This window comes from Entelurus aequoreus, linkage group LG24 (assembly GCF_033978785.1).
Source record: "Entelurus aequoreus isolate RoL-2023_Sb linkage group LG24, RoL_Eaeq_v1.1, whole genome shotgun sequence".
Classification (NCBI taxonomy): domain Eukaryota; kingdom Metazoa; phylum Chordata; class Actinopteri; order Syngnathiformes; family Syngnathidae; genus Entelurus; species Entelurus aequoreus.
Genome location: NC_084754.1, coordinates 22,007,769 through 22,025,268, shown reverse-complemented (window position 1 = coordinate 22,025,268; position 17,500 = coordinate 22,007,769). Strand labels below are relative to the sequence as shown.

Genomic DNA, 17,500 nt, shown 5'->3' with positions numbered 1-17,500 from the left:
GTCCTGTGGCGGCCGGCTTGGGTGGGGTGGCCGTGGGCTGGCCTCGCCGCGCTCTCCGGGGGTGGGGGGGGGCTCGTGGGGGCCCTGTTGCCGGTGGGGCGGGGGCGGTCTTCCCGTCCGGTTGCGGGGGGTCTCCGGGCCCCTCGGGCGGGGCGTCCCGCCTTTCTGTCCGTGTGGGGTGTGGTCTCTCGCTGGCTTGGGGTCTGGCTGCCCCCTGTTTTTCTCGTGCCTTGTCCTCTGCCGGGTGCGTCTGTCTGCGGCCTGCTGCTGGCCCTTGTGGGCGGCACGGTGGGCCAGGCTCTGGGGTTCCTGTCGCTGTCCGGCTTGGCTGCGTGGGGGCGGTGGCCCCTGGTTCCCTGGGCACCACACCTACTGTTTGTGGGATGGGCTCTCGGGGAGGCTGGGGCCGTACTCTGGCTCCCGCACACACTGGGAGTCAAATGTATTGTACATGCAAATTCACATATACTCACACACATACATAGGTACCTACGCTCCCACATACATATACAAATAAATACAGTACATATTTACACACTCAAAGTTCGTACATCCACACGCACATTCATTATACAAACATACTGTATACACATACTGTACATATACATTCACTGTAAAAACATACATATACACATACTGTACATATACATTCACTGTACAAACACACACATACACATACTACACATATATTCACTGTACAAACACACACATACATATACTGTACATATACATTCACTGTACAAACACACATTTACACATACTGTACATATACATTCACTGTTCAAACACACATACTGTATACACATACTGTACATATACATTCGCTGTACACACATATACACATACTGTACATATACATTCACTGTACAAGCACACATACACATACTGTACATATACAAGTACATATGCACACATACACTCATGCACATAATCACGTTTCATCAAACATATATTAACGTTGTTGCCCTAGGATAAACTGGGTATAACACATGGCACACTGACAAAGCTTAACCTATTTTTACTATAACAATCTACAAGGTTAAGGTTGCTTCTCTTTCTTCCCCTCCATTTTTCTGCATTCTTTCGTATCTCAAGTTATCATTACGTATATGTATTGTTGCATTTGAACAATTGTATTGTTGATAATAAAGGTAAAGTACTGGTATTGTTTATTATCAATAGCACTATTTCTATTGGTATTCATATTGCTCAATTTTTAGTGTAATAATGCTCATTGTCATTTCTGTATTTTTTTTTTTTTTTTTAATTTTCGCTAACTGCTTATTTGCTATTACTTTTACCATCATATTTGTACATGTCGTATTTGCTGATGTTGCTCTGTTGTTGTTGTTGTTGTGTTTGCTGTTGTTGTTTTTGTCTCTCTGTCTAATCCCCCTCTTGTCCCCACAATTCCCCCCTCTGTCTTCCTTTTTCTCTCTTTCTATCCCCTCCTGCTCCGGCCCGGCTGCACCAAATGATAATATAAATACATTTAATAAAGTCAAAATACAAGTAAGGCAACAAGAGAAGTATCCTACACTTCTCTTTTGTAAAGTAAATCTGAACAGCCGATATGGGCATCTACATCTGCTATATGATTTGCCCGAGAAGCTGGGCAGGACATTAGGAAAAAAAAAATAATAATAAAAATAAAAAAAAATTTAAAAAAAAATGAAGAGGAAGGGGCCCGCTCCAAACTGTTTTTCACGACTGGATTTGTTGCACAGGTGGCATCCTATGACAGTTCCACGCTGGAAATCACTGAGCTCCTGAGAGCGGCCCTTTTTTTTTTTACATATGTTTGTAAAAACAGTCTTCATGCCTAAGTGCTTGATTTTATACACCTGTGGCTGGACCAAGTTAATAAGACACCTGATTCTGATCATTTGGATGGGTGGCCAAATACTTTTGGCAATATATATATATATATATATATATATATATATATATATATATATATATATATATATATATATATATATATATATATATATATATATATATATATATATATATACATATATACTAGGTACTACTGTCAAACGATTAAAATATGTATCATAATTAATCAGTTTGTTTGTTTTTTGTCCTCAATAAGTGTACCCTAAACAGATAATTTTTCAAGTTTTTATTATCAGGACTGGACAATTACCGGTAGTTTGCTTTAATGAAATGTTTTTGTTTAAACATTAGGCTTTTTTTTAAAAAGCTCAACACAAAAAGGACATAAACACAATTTTAAAGGCCTACTGAAATGAAATTGTTTCATTTAAAAGGGGACAGCAGATCCATTCTATGTGTCATACTTGATCATTTCGCGATATTGCCATATTTTTGCTGAAAGGATTTAGTAGAGAACATCAACGATAAAGTTCGCAACTTTTGGTCGCTGATAAAAAAAGCCTTGCCTGTACCGGAAGTAGCGTGACGTCAAAGGTTGAAAGGCTCCTCACATTTCCCCATTGTTTTCAATGCAGCGAGAGCGATTCGGACCGAGAAAGCGACGATTACCCCATTAATTTGAGCGAGGATGAAAGATTTGTGGATGAGGAATGTGAGAGTGAAGGACTAGAGTGCAGTGCAGGACGCATCTTTTTTCGCTCTGACCGTAACTTAGGTACAAGCTGGCTCATTGGATTCCACACTCTCTCCTTTTTCTATTGTGGATCACGGATTTGTATTTTAAACCACCTCGGATACTATATCCTCTTGAAAATGAGAGTCGAGAACGCGAAATGGACATTCACAGTGACTTTTATCTCCATGACAATACATCGGCGAAACACTTTAGCTACGGAGCTAACATGATCGCATCGGGCTTAACTGCATATAGAAAAAAAAGAAATAAGCCCCTGACTGGAAGGATAGACAGAAAATCAACAATACTATTAAACCATGGACCTGTAAATACACGGTTAATGCTTTTCAGCCTGGCGAAGGTTAACAATGCTGTTGGTAACGACGCCATTGAAGCTAACTTAGCAACGGGACCTCACAGAGCTATGCTAAAAACATTAGCTATCCACCTACGCCAGCCAGCCCTCATCTGCTCATCAACACCCGTGCTCACCTGCGTTCCAGCGATCGACGGTGCACTTCACCCGATCACCGATGCGGTCGGCGGCCATCGTCGGATAGCGCGTCTGCTATCCACCTCAAAGTCCTCCTGTTTGTGTTGCTGCAGCCAGCCGCTAATACACCGATCCCATCTACAACTTTCTTCTTTGCAGTCTTCATTGTTCATTAAACAAATTGCAAAAGATTCACCAACACAGATGTCCAGAATACTGTGGAATTTTGAGATGAAAACAGAGCTTTTTGTATTGGATTCAATGGCGTCCGAATACTTCCGTTTCAACGATTGACGTCACGCGCATACGTCATCATACATAGACGTTTTCAACCGGAAGTTTAGCGGGAAATTTAAAATTGCACTTTATAAGTTAACCCGGCCGTATTTGCATGTGTTGCAATGTTAAGATTTCATCATTGATACATAAACTATCAGACTGCGTGGTCGGTAGTAGTGGGTTTCAGTAGGTAGAATAAAAAAATATTTGTAGGTAATACAGAATTTGTATTCCTGCTGTAGAGGCACTTGCATTCAGAGGAGCAACACCATGTTTAGATACCAGTTTCACACATTAATAACACAAAATGTGGATTGTTATGATCATGGTTTGTTTGTTAAAGATGTTTGGTAAAGTACAATGTGATATCTAGACCTGAATAAATGCGTCTGATATTCTGTATATCACATTTTGTACAAGTTAGTCGTATTTGTTTTGCTGCATGACAATGTCTTCAACTTTTCTATTTATTAATAATATGTGATATTCAGTCTGATAAAAAATCTGTAATTGAGGACTATTAACCAGAACAGCATGTTTTAAAAGAATACACACTTTATTTCAATCTGCCACAAAATATATATATACCGTATTTTTGGAGTATAAGTCGCACCGGCCGAAAATGCATAATAAAGAAGGGAAAAAACATATATAAGTCGCACTGTAGGGTTGGGTATCGAGTATCGAGTATCGATTGGAACCGGGACTAACTTTCCCATTCTCCCGGAATCGTTCAAAAGTTTAGATTTCGATTCCTGTTTTCGATACCCAGTCCGCCGACCGGAAAAAAATATGTCCGCCGAACCGGAAGAAGAAGCCGCTGAACACCAACGAAGAAGCGCCCACCGCCGGAAGTGTTAGCATAGCCGAGCGAGTCAGTCAAGCTCAAGCATGGATAGCGGGCGTCGGCGGTCGAAAGTGTGGCTTTACTTTACAAAAAAAAATGAAATAACAGAGCTCCATGTCCATCAAGAAACGAGTGGAGAGAGAGCTGCAGATGTACCAGGACGTTCCACCGATACTTATGTCTGACGACCCTGCTGCATGGTGGTGGAACCAACAAAAGACTTATCCTTTGCTGTCAGATCTAGCTTTCTCCTATTTATGCGTTCAAGCTTCTTCCACACCCAGCGAACGTGTATTTTCCACAGCAGGAGACACTATCTGTCCAGAACGCTCACGCATCCTGCCTGAGAAGGCGGATATGGTCATTTTCCTAAACAAGAACTGTCTCTGATTTTATACTGTACCTGCTGCTAATCTGGACTGGGTTTTGCAAGTTGTTTCTTATTGTTTATTTGCTTTTCTGCACCAGGTTAGCCCATCAGTGGGAGCATGTAACATTTTTAAGTACCTGTAGCATCATACACTTGTGTGTGTAAATGTGTTTTCATGAGGTTTCCTGCAGCATCATACACTTATGTGTAAAGGTGTTTTCATGAGGTTTCCTGCAGCATCATACACTTATGTGTAAAGGTGTTTTCATGAGGTTTCCTGCAGCATCATACACTTGTGTGTGTAAATGTGTTTTCATGAGGTTTCCTGCAGCATCATACACTTATGTGTAAATGTGTTTTCATGAGGTTTTCAAAAATAAAGCTCTCTTGAGGAAAGTGTACCCCTGGGAAAATGTATTCATAATTTATAATATTTATATTCAAGTTCATAGATTTGATATTTATATTCTAGTTGAAAACAGCCCTGTGAGGAATTTATAGTAAAGTTCATAAAAAGTTAATAGAATTAAAATTGATGGAGAATGTCAGACTATTTCATTGAGAAAGACTGTAAGTTAGCTAGCTCATTTAAAATATCCTAAACTTTTTTTTGACCCTGCCTCTTAAAATAATCGGGATCGAGAATCGTCAGGAATCGGAATCGAAACAAAGAATTGGAATCGCAATCGGAATCGTTCGAATTCAAACGATACCCAACCCTATCGCACTGCAGTATAAGTCGCATTTTTTGTATGTATGTATTTGATAAAACCCAACACCAAGAATAGACATTTGAAAGGCAATTTAAAATAAATAAAGAATAATGAACAACAGGCTGAATAAGTGTACGTTATATGACGCATAAATAACCAACTGAGAATGTGCCTGGTATATTAACTTAACATATTATGGTAAGAGTCATTCAAATAACTATAACATATAGAACATGCTATACGCTTACCAAACAATCTGTCACTCCTAATCGCTAAATCCGATGAAATCTTATACGTCTAGTCTCTTACGTGAATGAGTTAAATAACATTATTTGATATTTTACGGTAATGTGTTAATAATTTCACACATAAGTCGCTCCTGAGTATAAGTCCCACCCCCGGCCAAACTATGAATAAAACTGCGACTTATAATCCGAAAAATACGGTATATACTGTATATACATGGCAAAGAGACAAGCGGTAGAAAATGGATGTATATATATATATATATATATATATATATATATATATATATATATATATATATATATATATATATATATATATATATATATATATATATATATATATATATATATATATATATATATATATATTAGGGCTGTCAAAGTTAATGCGATAACACACTCACTGACTTTCTAATTGGTCAAACGGTAGAGGGTGGGGCATCGAAATGAAAAAAATAATAAGATTTCGGGGCTGTAAATCTAATTTTAAAATGAGCATATCCCAGCTGAACTACTGTTATCAGTTATAGAGGTATCCGAAAAGAACATGATTTATTAATGCCTTTTGACATATCATGGCCATTTAATGATGACTTCACATGAAATTATTACATATGGCTCCTTTAACTTTAGCGATATGAATACATCGTTTGGCGAGCCTCTGGATCGATTTATATATAGTATGGATCGGTCGATTTATGCCAGTTGGAAAGTCATGAATCGGTTGCTTGCAGATCTACTACGAAATATGGCCACTCTCATCTACAACTACTCTGAGCACCCACTTGTTGTGATGGCATGAAGACACTCAAGCTAGGATGCTGATGCAAGCAGAGCTACCAACTGGCTAGACAAAGACACTGATTTGAAAGACTTCCAGCCCCAATTTAGCCACAACTCTTCCATGTAATCACACCAACTACTAGTACCGGTTTCTAATTGGGTCGGTCCTCCTGGATCGTGAAGATTCTGGACGAATGATACTGCTTCTGGTATTTATTTTTTTTTATCCATCAGCTCATAATAATAACAAATAAGAAGCAACACCACACAAAAGTTTGTAACACAACAATTTATCCTCAACAGTCTCTCCAAAGTCACGCACGCTAACAAGTTATACAGTTTTAAGTAAAAGCTACTTAGAGGGGAACTGCACTATTTTGGAATATTGCTGAACATTCACAATCATTATGAAAGACATGACGATGGATGTATGTTTTTTAATGCATTCGAAATAGTAAATAAACAAACAAAGTATTTGAGCTTCTACACTGAAGCTGCTGTTTAGTTTACGTGGTGGCACTTAGTTGTATCTTGCACCTGTGTTACTGTGGTGTTATAACACCTCTACTTGATGCTCAGCTTTCTTGCATTCTTTCTCTGTATTTATTGTTGCTACCTGAGCAAACAACAGTAATACCTGGAAGCTTTTCCAAAAGTGTTTCGCTTACAGCTTCTTTTCTTTACGTGTATGGATTGCAATGCCTTGAAGTTGATAGTTCTACTATTTGCTCATAATTAATGCCGGCACCGCCTGTTTTGTTTGTGTCTATTTAAAAAATAAACACATGACATTGTTCTGACATGATACATAATATATTTAATTTTCAAAGTTTCCATCTGCATTGAATTGCATCGAATCGTATCGCATCAAATCGTAATGTTTTAAAAAGTATTGTTAAAGAATCGTATCGTAACCCATGTACCGATATTCATATTGAATCACCATTTAAGGTAGAGATGCGATTATTTTTTTTCTTCTTTCTATCCCCTCCTGCTCTGTTCTGGCTGCGCCAAACACTAAATATATCCAAACATTTAATAAAGTCTAATTTGTTGTTGACCCAAGATGAATTCCTCTAAAGAACAGTAAGGTAAGTGTGTGGACGGCCATGACTAACCTTCAAGCTAAGTTGGCCAGGAAAAGACTTCAGCTGGCTACTTGCGTAAATAACCTACCATATGCTCGCGTGGGTGTTTCATCATGGCTACCATGCTGCAGTAATTTAGTGTAGGAGCTTAACACTGGAACTGCGTCTTCTAGGGATTTACAGCAAATCAAACATCACGAATCCGCCAGACTGGAGTGCAGTTTAATAGATTTGTGCTCTCTGAGGGTCGTATTATCTGAGCTGAACAAGATGAGAATTCAGGATATTAACACAAAACCAAGAATGTCATTAACTTGACAAAATACAAGCAATGATCTCATCAAAGAAATCCAAAGCTCTGTGAAAAAAGCTGAATACAGTCTTGGTCCTGGACAATTTTAAGAGTTATGTTTCCCGCAAAGAGATTTAATTTTCTGAGCTTGTTTTCTGACCATAGATAATTGTTTTACACTGCTGACTGTTCAATTCATACTCTGCTGTTGTAGTGCTTGCTGAGAGCTTTCATTCCACTTGTACTTCCAACAATGCAAATTGTAATGAAATTATTTTAACAAATACAAAGAGATATACACCATTTAGCTCATGTAAAAGGAAGAAAGTAGCAGCCAATTAAATTGCTAAACTTCAACGGACTGCCACAGAAATAAGAACAGGAAATAATTAGGACACAAAAAAAATTAGTAGGGGCTATTTTGAACAAAGAAGAAATGTTTGCTGTAAATATTGCAATATCGCACACAGTTCCATTAACCCACAATGTTTGAACCTCAATAAATTACTCAGGCTGGTAAACTCAACATGTCTACATAACCAATACTATGTTGTCAATTGCTCATACATTGGCTGCTGCTCCCAGTTCACCTCTGAAAATGTTGAAATGCTCATATCTTATCAGGAAAGACACAAATGTGGTTAATTAATTTGGTTACAGTTGGCTAGTGCATTTCAATGTCCTTTTAATGTTCCATTATCAGGTATTTTTCCCATTTTGTTCAAAGAGGTTTTTAAATGCCTAACAGTTTTCTTAGATATTCTCAGATACAAAATATAAGCACTGAATTAATACATTTTCCAGAATGATTGACCTGTCCTAAACCATGCCGGAAAAAGCCACTGTTTAAAAAAAATGGGAAAAATGTTTGTAAAAAATGTTTTGTCTTTTATCTCTTATCTTCATGAAATGATTACAGAAGTTCTCATCTACAACTATGCCAAGAGTGCCTGTTTAGAGTGCCATCTGTAAAAAGCAAACAATGGAACGCAGGGCAAAGACTGTAGCCAAAAACAGGCCTTGATCCTAAAACAACCAACACTGATAACATCCATACATTCCTAGGATGTGAGAATGCAATGACCCATGACTAGAAGATAAGGATGTTATGGGAAACGATTTTCTGTGATTTTGATGGCTATGTAGTTACTTATTAAATAACAAAAATAAATTAAACTGCAGATTCTTACTAAATATTTTCACTGCAAACTTGAATCTCTTAGTGTTTCCCCAAACATTTATAGTAGGCCGAGGGACTGCCTTGCACCCTCAACGACACCCAAGAAGGTCAAGTTAATTTGATCTAATTTTATTTTGTATACAGTGCCCAGCCACAACCAAAGTAACAGTGACAGCATGTAATAACCGTCTCTACATGGTCACACGTTTACAAGAGTGGTGGCTATGTACTCATGGGAGTGAAAATTATGTGGATTTTGATTTCATAAATGATATTGTAATCGTTCTATTGTATTTATACAATTTTTAAAAAGGGTGCTCGTTTTTTTAAAGTAGTATGCAGTCCCAGGAAAGCAACTAATAATTTTCAGTCATCTTGTTGCGATAGGCTATATCAGGGGTAGTGGACCTACGGCTCACCAACCAAATGTCTCTTTTGATGACTGATAAATCTTAACACCTAAAATAATCACATGCATCTGAATCCATCCATCCATCCTCTACCACTTGAGTTCCGGCCAGGGTTTGGATCCAGCTACCAGCAAGGCTTGCGCCAATTTACAGCTACATGTGTTATGAGGTCAAGAAGTAAACACCCCGCCTTTCAATCAAATATTCAGCTTGATAGTTTATGTGGCTAAAACCATTTTGAAAAGAAAATGAACAGTACCATACATTTTGGTACGAATGGCCAGATTAATTTGTCTTTGTGGAGAGAGCAGGTTGTCTAATATGCAATGATAGCATTTTCTCAATGAAGCGGTCAAACTGGAGATGACACTTTGACACACGTCTCATTTAAAAGGTAAGAAGTATTTGATTTATTCTTGGTTTGCGTCAGTATAACAAATGTATTCTGAAGAATGAAGTTAGACTTAATATACTTTGACATTGTTTGTCTTGAAAATGCACACCTTTAATTGTAATAAGTGTTAAAAAAATATATTATATGGCTCTGAAAGAAATACATTTTTATTTTCATGGCTCTCTCAGCCAAAAAGATTCCTGAAACCTGGAATATACATTCAAAGGTGGCTAACATTAGTAGCAAAATGTTGCCAAATTGCTATCATTAGCTGACAACAAACAAAGCTAATGCTTGTGTTACATGGTGCTTGTTACGTGCCAGAAGAGGGCGGCATATAATGCTTACAACACTTTGGAAAGTTTGCCCTCTCTAGGCAGCTTTAACTAGTGACTAGAGGGGTGCTCACACTTTGCGGGTGGAGATGGCGGTTCATGGCAGTTTTCACACGTTTTGAACACAGCGCTAAACCCTTTATAAAGTGGAGAATTGTAACAACCCTAAAAGGTTCACAATGTCGTCTGAAGGGATGGTGGGGTGACTGCACAGAAGCATAAACCAAGCTTAAAAGTGAGAACTAATGCTTACACAACAGCATTTAAAAAGTTTGAAACATTTTTTCCTGTTTTACACCAAGTTTTTTGTGGGGCTCTTTTCTGATATATGGGGTGTTAGAGGTTTAAACCCTTTATTTCCCTTTGCCTCCATAGCTTGCTAATATTAACAACTATTAGGCTCTGAAGCAGCCTCCCCCTACTTAAGACGACAGCACTGGCAGAGGGTGAAACATCTGGATGGCATATTCGGCCAGGCAATAATGCTGCCTTTGTTTCTGTGCCATATGCACTGCTCTCTGGTCAGTATTGAAGGGGCTGCAGGGGACTGGAGAGCAGCAAGAGGTCTCTGCAAAGGCTTAAAATCAGGGGCGTCCAAACTTTGTCCAAACACATGCAGAAAAATTGGGCCACACATAATACATTTTGTACAATAAAGATACTCTAACCAACAGAATGTAGATCAGTAATTCAAAGAGGTTCATTAGGTTTTAAAAAATTATGCAATTTTGTTATTCTTATAGCCAGACCTATTAGCCAGGTATGGAAATAACCACAGGTCCGGCTATAAGAATAACAAAATCGCTTGATGTAGATCAACATATACTAAACCATCTGAACAAACAAATCCACATCTTAGCTTTGTGTTACAGGTCACAAAGTAAATAAGTGTAAAATCTAATCCAACCCCATTTAGATATTTAATTTCTTCTTTTTTCTTACTATTCTTTACTAATATTATTATTCAGCCAACTAAAACCTTTTTACAAATATTCGCACGCTCGAAAACTTACTATATTTTACAAAAAAATTGCCCAAGTTTACGCATGGAAACCATAGAGGAGCATTTATAGTGCTCTAGATGCACAGGTCGTCGGCCATTTTGGGTTTAAGGTCGCAATTTCGGGGAGATTTGCACCAACTCCCTTTTTTTGGCAAGAACTTTGTACCCGTTTATCATGACAAGTCACATGGAAAGCATCGAAGACCATACACAAGACACACAGGTCGAGGGACATTTAAGTTTTAAAGTCACTATTTTTTTCACAATTTGCGCCAACTCTATTTTTTGAGGGAGTGGGTCGGGGGGGATTATTTGGGTAATTTTCAAATCCGGGACATGTTTATTTTGTCTGTAGAATGTGTCACGGGCCAAAGACATACCAGCTTCAGACAATGTCTACACTAAGCCGGATAACCCCCTAAACAAATAATTATTTAGCCTAAGCACCGTTTCAGCCCCACTAAACTATCATTTAAGGTTCCTCTCCTTGGATAATTTTTTACACGGGTAAGTGCGCCGAGTATTTCTTGAATCTCCGGCTCTTAGATTTGTATGGACTCATTGATCGATTACAAACCGAGTTCGGAGAGGAAGTGACGCCAGAAAGGCCGCGCCTCACACAGGAAGTGACGTCAGAAAGAACGTGCCACAGCCAGCTTCATAATAAAGCGGTTTTGTAACTCGGAGCTAACCACTGGAAATATGAAGGAGAGTCATCCAGACATGCTTCCTTTGGCATCCTTCCGTCTGTACAGACGCTTGTGGAAACCACACATGAATACCTTAAGAGAAAGTGATTGCAGCTATTTCAGATACATCACTTCTCAGACGGCAAGAGAACTTTCGAATGTCCGGGTCAGCTGTGATTCTACTTACCGAAAAACTTTGTCCATTTGTCAAAGGAGAGTCAACGAGAATGCAGGCTCCCGTGGATGTGATAAAAAAAGGTAGCGTGTGATTTGTATTACCTGGTCGTCGAGGGAGGACCACAGAAAACGGCGAATGCTTTTGGACTGGCAAAGCAGACTGTATCAGTCATTGTCCGCCATGTATGTCGCGGACTCAACGTCTAGGTCCAGAGTATATAAAGTCACCAAAAACAGATGGACAATAAAGTGAGGAGTGTCCTGACCAGATATCTAGATCCGGAGATTGATTGTTATAAAATGTTCTTTGACACATTGTGTACTTACACGTGTTTATTAAAGATTTGATTAATTTATGATGGCTCAGGTGTGATTCCCTACAATAGGGCCCCACAGCACACTGGATTCCAGTTAATTGAAATACCACAACACTGGATATTGTTCAGATAAGTAAAATTTAAGAACTTGCACATAAAGCAACTATGACGTGCGCATTTTCCGCATATGCGTATTACGTCGCGTTGCGCCGGTGGACGGAGGGGGAGGGGGTCTTAAACGGTGGCATTGTTGTGTGTGGACACAGATAAGGTTAGGTGGGATTTACCCTGGATAACCTTAGTGCAGTGGTTCTTAACCTGGGTTCGATCGAACCCTAGGGGTTCGGTGAGTCAGCCTCATGGGTTCGGCAGAGCCTCCGCCGCGGAGGTCAAGACACATCCGACTCATCGTGTAAATAAAAACTTCTCCCTGTCGGCGTATTATGGACACCCCCAAACAATGTTCCCTCTAATTTTCCATATGTGTGAGCAAATGCAAAAACTCCTTGAGCATTCGGTGGAGCACATGCACTGTGGTCACACCTGCAGCACACTTGTCCCAAACCTGACTAAATAACAAGTTTAATGTTTTATTATTGTAATCAAATGACAGCAGTCATTTCCATGTGATTATTTTCTAATATAAGTGTTTTGGCCCAATTACAATGACTACAACATATTGTTTTTCATGAGCTGTGTACTAGTATTATATGTCTGGGTGGGGTTCCTGCTTTGGAAATAATGTGTGCCCCTTTCAGATATCGCATTTAGTTCCCACTAAAACATTCACATGTTGCACAATGAGATGTAAACATTGTTGTAACTTTCTGTTTGTAAAACATATCTTTATTAGTATTTATTTAATATAATAACATCGTTTTATGATTACGGTTCGGGTTCGGTGAATGCGCATGTGAAACTGGTGGGGTTCGGTACCTCCAACAAGGTTAAGAACCACTGCCTTAGTGTAAACGGGGCCTCAAGCCCCTGGGCCGCACTTTGGACACCAGTACTTTTTAAATGCTACAGCACTTTGTCAAACATAATCTGGGGTTAAAACGCACACTGATAAAATGTAAAGTTATTTCAAAGCAGTAGTCAAAGCTTCATTATAAAATATATATTTACTAAACGTGCACAATTTAACAATAGACGAACGCAGTTAAAGTAAAAATGGGAGGAGCAAAATACACCACAGGTTGGTTTCTTTAAATCTTTTTTTTAACCCCCCTTCTTATAGTATTAGAAGTAAGAGGGACTTACTAGTACCTTTTCAGTCAAATAAAGTTGGTACGAACCCAACACGCTGAATAAGAGTAGAATCCCATGTGTTTGTTGAGAAAGGTGTGGTTTATTCAGTGGTAGGAAGACATGTAACGGTATTCGCTTGATGTGTCTGGAAACACTGGAGTCGCTTTAAAACCTTCCCAATCAGAAAGGCTGAGACAATTCCGCCTTTATAACAGCAGTAGACACAATTTAAACGTCACGTAATGTTCTTACCTTTAAGTGAAGAGAACGCAGTTCGGTTAAACCTACGAAGTTTGGAGACACAACATTCGTCTTCGGGAGAATAAGCCAAAGAAAAATATATGTCCTATCTTCTTCTTCGCTCCTGCCCGCAGCGAACTGCGACGAAGTGAGGTTTGTCTTCTAGAGGGTGAAAATACGACATAAAGGCTGGAAAAGACAATGGCGTTTGAGCGCGTTACACCAAAGTTTGCCTCCGTCCGTCCACTCGCCGTGCTTTTATTTTGCTCTCTCGCCAGTAAGCTGCGGGGGAAAAAAGCCCCTCACTCCTCCTCTCACAGCCTCGCTGCTTTCCTCCAGCAGCTCACTCAGCTTTGGAAGTGGGGCACCGCAAGGCATTGTGGACCCTTTAAAGAGAGAGGCCACTACCACAACCTCCGCATCCAGGACATCTCTTTAATGTGGGAACTAGTCTACCGGACATTAATGTGTCCCACCATCAAACCCATCAAAATAATGTACAAAAAAATAAGTACAGTGGAACCTCAACTTAAGAGTGTTTTGAGATAAGAGTTGTCTCTCATCTCATTTTTAGGTTTTAAGTGACAGGCAAACATTTGGATAACAAGCATCCCCTTTATTAATTGGAGTATCAAACGTCATAGTGAGTAACGCAGGATCTGCCTCGAACAATGTTTTTCAACCTTTTTTAAAGGCCTACTGAAATGAAATGTTTTTATTTAAACGGGGATAGCAGATCCATTCTATGTGTCGTACTTAATCATTTTGCGATATTGCCATATTTTTGCGGAAAGGATTTAGTAAAGAACATCGACGATAAAGTTCGCAACTTTTGGTCGCTGATAAAAAAAGCCTTGCCTGTACCGGAAGTAGCGTGACGTCGCAGGTTGAAGGGCTCCTCACATTTCCCCATTGTTTACACCAGCAGCGAGAGCGATTCGGACCGAGAAAGCGGCGATTACCCCATTAATTTGAGCGAGGATGAAAGATTCGTGGATGAGGAACGTGAGAGTGAAGGACTAGAGTGCAGTGCAGGACGTATCTTTTTACACTCTGACCGTAACTTAGGTAAACGGGCTCATTGGATTCCACACTTTCTCCTTTTTCTATTGTGGATCACGGATTTGTATTTTAAACCACCTCGGATACTATATCCTCTTGAAAATGAGAGTCGAGAACGCGAAATGGACATTCACAGTGACTTTTATCTCCACGACAATACATCGGTGAAACACTTTAGCTACGGAGCTAATGTGATAGCATCGTGCTTAAATGCAGATAGAAACAAAATAAATAAGCCCCTGACTGGAAGGATAGACAGAAGATCAACAATACTACTATCAGGAGACACCGAACCAAACACTGGACCTGTAACTACACGGTTTATGCTGTGCCGCCTGTCGAAGCCTAGCAATGCTGTTGCTAATGACGCCATTGAAGCTAACTTAGCTACGGGACCTCGTCAGAGCTATGATAAAAACATTAGCGCTCCACCTACGCCAGCCCTCATCTGCTCATCAACACCCGTGCTCACCTGCGTTCCAGCGATCGACGGCGCGACGAAGGACTTCACCCGATCATCAATGCGGTCGGCGGCTAGCGTCGAATAGCGCGTCTGCTATCCAAGTCAAAGTCCTCCCGGTTGTGTTGCTGCAGCCAGTCGCTAATACACCGATCCCACCTACAGCTTTCTTCTTTGCAGTCTCCATTGTTCATTAAACAAATTGCAAATGACTCACCAACACAGATGTCCAGAATACTGTGGAATTTTGCGATGAAAACAGAGCTGTTTGTATTGGGATACAATGTGTCCGAATACTTCCGTTTCAACCATCGACGTCACGCGCAAACGTCATCATACATAGACGTTTTCAACCGGAAGTTTCGCGGGAAATTTAAAATTGCACTTTATAAGTTAACCCGGCCGTATTGGCATGTGTTGCAATGTTAAGATTTCATCATTGATATATAAACTATCAGACTGTGTGGTCGGTAGTAGTGGGTTTCAGTAGGCCTTTAAGCCAAGGCACATTTTCTGCGTTGAAACAATCCGGAGGCACCCCACCAGCAGAAATCATTAAAAAACGAAACTCAGTTGACAGTAAAAAGTCGTAGTCACAAATGTTGGATATGAATTTAAACCATAACCAACCATGCATTTTTCGGTGTTTTCCTGTGTGTAGTGTTTTAGTTCTTGTCTGGCGCTCATATTTTGGTGGCTTTTTCTCTTTTTTTGGTATTTTCCTGCAGCAGTTTCATGTCTTCCTTTGAGTGATATTTCCCGCATCGACTTTGTTTTAGCAATCAAGAATATTTCAGTTGTTTTTATCCTTCTTTGTGGGGACATTGTTGATTGTCATGTCATGTTCGGATGTATTAAGATTAAGATTAAAGTACCAATGATTGTCACACACACACTAGATGTGGTGAAATTTGTCCTCTGCATTTGTCCCATCCCCTTGGGGAGCAGTGGGCAGCAGCGGCGCCGCGCCCGGAAATCATTTTGGTGATTTAACCCCCAACTCCAACCCTATGTTGCTGAGTGCCAAGCAGGGAGGTTATGGGTCCCATTTTTATAGTCTTTGGTATGACTCGGCTGGGATTTGAACACATTGTGTCTTTGCTCCACAATAAGTATTTGCTGTCGTCCAGCATTCTGTTTTTGTTTACTTTGTAGCCAGTTCAGTTTTAGTTTCGTTCTGCATAGCCTTCCCTAAGCTTCAATGCCTTTTTTAGGGGCACTCACCTTTTGTTTATTTTTGGTTTAAGCATTAGACACCGTTTTACCTGCACACTGTCTCCTGCTGTTTCCGACATCTACAAAGCAATTAGCTACCGGCTGCCACCTACTGATATGGAAGTGTATTACTCTGCCGAGCTCTAGTCAGCACCGACACTCAACAACAACACATAATTTGCAGACTATAATTACTGGTTTGCAAAAATTTTTTTTAACCCAAATAGGTGAAATTAGATAATCTCCAATGGCACACCAGACTGTATCTTGCGGCACACAGTGGTTGAAAAACACTGGCCTAGAATATCTGGGTCAGTAACTTAAACTTGCAGCTAGAAATTGGCATTACTTAGTTTCCCAACTGTAGGAAGGAAGGAAGGAAAGAAAGTGAGTGTGTAGGACAGTGCTGAGAAGAAGTGGATGATATTCGTTGAATTAAAACATTTAATCATCAAAAAGACGACTGAGCTTGTCACCAACTCGGCGAATCACTGCTCAGTCTACTGAAGCAAAATGAGTCAGACGCCAGCCAAAAATGTTAATATCCAAACGGCAGACATTTATCCATGAAAATAAGAAAAAGTTGCTGATGATAGCATCATGCTTAAATGCAGATAGAAACAAAAGAAATAAGCCCCTGACTGGAAGGATAGACAGAAGATCAACAATACTACTATCAGGAGACACCGAGCTCAAAGGGGATACCGTAGAAGTTCACTCTCTAAGGTAATACTGTACATTATTATCACATTACTTTCAAAACTACCTAAGTTGTTTGTAGTACATTCAATTGCATTGTTTTTGTACAAAAACATCTAAAAGTTTTTAGGTTTTTTAAAGGCATTATAAAAAATGTTTTATTGTGCCCATTATGCTGTTTGATTTCAATTAATTTCAATGGGACTCATTGATATGAAATACATCCATCCATCCATCTTCTACTGCTCGTCCCTTTTGGGTCATGGGGGGTGCTGGAGCCTATCTCAGCTGCATTCGGGCCGTAGGCGGGGTATACCCTGGACAATTCGCCACCTCATCACAGGGCCAACACAGATAGACAGACAACATTCACACTC

The 17,500-nt window shown here is 39.7% G+C and overlaps 1 protein-coding gene across 1 annotated transcript in view; it reads right to left on the bottom strand.

Annotated features, from left to right (window-relative positions):
• LOC133641508 (ras association domain-containing protein 8) overlaps positions 1–14,068 on the bottom strand; it is a 48,168-nt gene extending 34,100 nt beyond the window's left edge. Inside the window, exon 1 of the mRNA XM_062035289.1 lies at positions 13,700–14,068. The gene's annotated coding sequence lies outside the window, so the exon portion shown is untranslated. The remainder of the gene's footprint in view (positions 1–13,699) is intronic.
• Positions 14,069–17,500: the final 3,432 nt, after the last annotated feature.